Consider the following 3,618-nt stretch of genomic DNA (forward strand, 5'->3'; position numbering starts at 1 on the left):
CACATCTCCCTCAGTTCAGATATGGGACATCAGTCTTTGGGGAAAAGAGGGTGGAAAAAGGGCAAGTTTATGGGTAATGATATTGCAGAGGCAGATATTTAAGGTTTGCTAATTTTCTTCTCAATTATACTCCTCTCTTACCTACTACATGACCACAGATTCCATCTCAGTTGTGAAATATATCTTTTCTCTAAAAAAAAAAAAAAGATTTCATGACACCTTTGCTATCTCTCAACCCCTTAGAGGGTTTTGCCCTGATGAATAATATTTTATATGTGAAATGTTTATGTGATTTTTCACGGAGTGATAACCTCGCTACCGCTTAACTTTGATGCATTGCGATCACTGGTTCTCTTCACTAAAGTGCTTTTACACACCCCTCCCATAAATATATGGCTACTTTTCCTAAAAGGCCTGGGTTGAGGGTGTTTTGTTTCTTTGTTGATTTGTATCTCTGTGTGTGCGTTTTTCTATGATATAGGCTGTTTTTTCTAAGAGTCAGTGTTACTTGCATTTTCTTAAATTTCGAGTGATCTAATACTCAGAGATCAGATAAAAGGATTCAATTGTCAGTCTTTACAGAGCATGCATTTGTTTAAAGAGGTAGAAGCATTGCACTTTGAAAGAAAAAGGAAATAGATTTTATTTTCTGTATTTGCCTGGCCTCGCTGACTTTAAGAAAAGCCCTAAAATAAAGAATTCTGTAGATTATTTTTTAATGAAAAGAAGCTTTATAAAAATAAGGTTTCAAGTCTTCAGCTGCATTCTCATAATTAAAAACTCACTTTAAAGGAAGAGCATACAGACATTTCTCTTTCATTTGGATCATCCTCTTTTAAAAAAAACCCTCAACACATCAATATATTTGAGCAAGATGCCTTAAAAAGTATGTCCAGCTCTTTGTGGGTAAAAGAAGGTGGAGAGTTACTAAGCGTGATTGAATATTTCAAAATCTAAGCCCTGGCTTTGATGCAATAACTGAGACACTGGGATATTTTAGACCAGGGTTTCTCAAACTCAGCACTGTTAACATTTTGGACTAGATCATGGTAATTCTTTGTTGTGCAGGCTGTCCTGTGCCTTGTGGGATGCTTGGCCATTTTCCTGGTGTCCACCCACTAGATGCCAGTAACACCCCACCCCCAACCTCAGTCTCAACAGTCACTGACATCTCCAGACATTGCCAAATGATCTATGGAAACAAAACCATCCCCAACTGAGAACTACTATTTTAGACAAGAAAATTTGAGAAGGATGGGCTTACATTATCCAATTAATTGCTTTTACTTCCTCCTACAGATAAGCTTATTTTTCTTATGGAGGGTGAGGAATGCTACAGATTTGTATCATTTCTTTAGCAGAAGAGAAATCAGGCATTAATGCATGTTAATGAGACATATTTGTCCAGTAGATAAAGAAAAGACTGAATAATATGCAAATAGCAATGACTAGTTATGACCACAGCCTCTCGCCATTTTTATAACAAAGCAGTTCTATAGCTGAAGCTTAGCTTTTTGGATTAAAAAAAAAAGTAGAAAGAATATAATCAAAAAGTGTGATGGCTAAAAGAGCAGACATTTCATTGTGATGATAGGTTTGGAATAAATCTGATAAATTCTAACATTACAATTAGGTCACCTTATTGATAGAAGCTGTCTAAACATATCCTTATTACACTAGGAAAACATATGATGTCTTCACAACATTGTGAATATAACCAAATTGAAAATGAGCAAAAACCATGGCATGGTTATAGGACGATTACCTCAGTGCTGTGAAATCTTCATCCACTCCTCACATAACTATTATCTCATTATCCTGTTCCAAAGGAAGAACAGGCAGGCTGACAAAAAATTTTTAAGACTTTAAAAATTAAACTGTAGTATACTGCAATTCTGTCATTTGCAGCTAATGAACACATTTCAGTGTTGAGTAGCAAGCACACTAGTAATGACACGAACACCACTGATTTGGAATAATGAATTTAGAACATGGCAGACTCATATTAGTATAAGAAGCTCAAACATTCATTTCATATTAAGAAAACATATAGCCAACACTAGACCATCAAGATACCTATCTTTTTTTTCTTTCAGCAAAACCACGTGGCTTTAACAAGGAATCCCTAGTACTTGTATTTACATCTAAAATAAACCTGAAAAGCAACCATGGTGACTTGGTTCTTGTCACCACCACCAAAAGTGTAGTTTGATTATCAGTGCAATTATTTATTGCTATTGAATATGATGTTGTTATCACTGGTTTAATTTTTTTTCTTATGGGCCACTCAAACAATTCTTCAAGATCTCCAAGTCAGCTGTTGGCTGGTTCAAAGAATGCTTGCTTTAGCAGCACATGTGCTAAAATTGGAACGATACAGAAGAGATAAGCATGGCCCCTGAACAAGGATGATATGTGTATTTGTGAAGCATTCCATATTTTTAAATGCCTTAATAACAGCTAAAGAAACTAACATTCATTGAGTTTTTAAAATGAGATTTTACAATGTGCCAAGTGAGGCTATAAACTCTTTACATATACCATGTAAAGATAGATCCAGAAAGAGAGAGAGAGAGGCAGAGACAGAGACCTACGCAGAGGGAGAAGCAGGCTCTATGCAAGGAGCCTGATGTGGGACTCGATCCAGGATCCCAGGATCATGCCTTGAGCCAAAGGCAGAGGCTCAACCACTGAGCCACCCAGGCGTCCCTAGCCACAAATTATAATGCAATACTAATTTCAACAAGATTCCTAGGAAGTAACTCCAAGTCTTAATACATTGCCATTATTTCACTGATATCACAAAAAGATAAAAAGCCTACAAAGTCTTATAACATCGGTATAGGCTGGGAATGATACTAGCAAAATTGGCAATTGGAGAGCCCCCCCCCCCCCACACACACACACAAACACTTTGTCACAAGGAGTCACTGCTAAACTAATGCTCCTTCACATCACACATGTTGAAAAAACTTATAGGCAAAACTGTTACTCCTTTAGTTGGGCTCACATTTACAATCAGGTGCTTTGGAATGATGGATGGATCCATTGCTGAGGGTAAGGAGGCAGCAGCTTGGAGCACCATGACTGGAGGGCTGGGACTGCAGCTGCTTTTGCCACAAGATGCTTTCCCTCAGGCATTGTAGATCTTTTCTGCAAGAGGAGTTGCCTTGGGTGGTAGGTTAATAGGACTAACACCAGGGTTGCTATGACAGTGTGCATGTAAGTGAGTGACGAGAGATAGCTTTATTAATAGAAACAATGAGGGCCAAGTCAGCCACGTGAGGTCAGGAGGAAGAAGAAAAATTATGTTTGCAATAATTTAGGGGTCTCCACCTGAGCCCAGGTAAAGGAAGTCATGTCTTTGAAAGAGTGAAAATCTAGCCTTCTTTATCTATAGGGCCATCCAGAGTAAAGTCAAATTTCTACACAAATTTAAAATGTTTGTAGCCCCAGGGAATGAACACAGACTTCTGAATCAAGGACAGGCATGCGATATAAGAATTGCCTAAGTATCTGAAAAAATAAGGAATTTACATTAAGCCTCCTTCTGAGCAAAGGATGATTGAGCTAAATGCCATTTCTGGCTGTTAAGAAAATAATGGAGGCTAAAATTAC

At 37.7% G+C, this 3,618-nt stretch overlaps 1 non-coding gene across 1 annotated transcript; it reads left to right on the forward strand.

Moving 5' to 3' along the window:
• Positions 1-2,340: 2,340 nt before the first annotated feature.
• LOC129516701 (U6 spliceosomal RNA) lies at positions 2,341-2,443 on the forward strand. The gene has a single exon (XR_008665834.1). It is a non-coding gene; the product is annotated as a U6 spliceosomal RNA (small nuclear RNA).
• Positions 2,444-3,618: the final 1,175 nt, after the last annotated feature.

Source organism: Nyctereutes procyonoides, unplaced genomic scaffold (assembly GCF_905146905.1).
Source record: "Nyctereutes procyonoides isolate TBG_1078 unplaced genomic scaffold, NYPRO_anot_genome, whole genome shotgun sequence".
In the NCBI taxonomy this organism is placed as follows: Eukaryota; Metazoa; Chordata; class Mammalia; order Carnivora; family Canidae; genus Nyctereutes; species Nyctereutes procyonoides.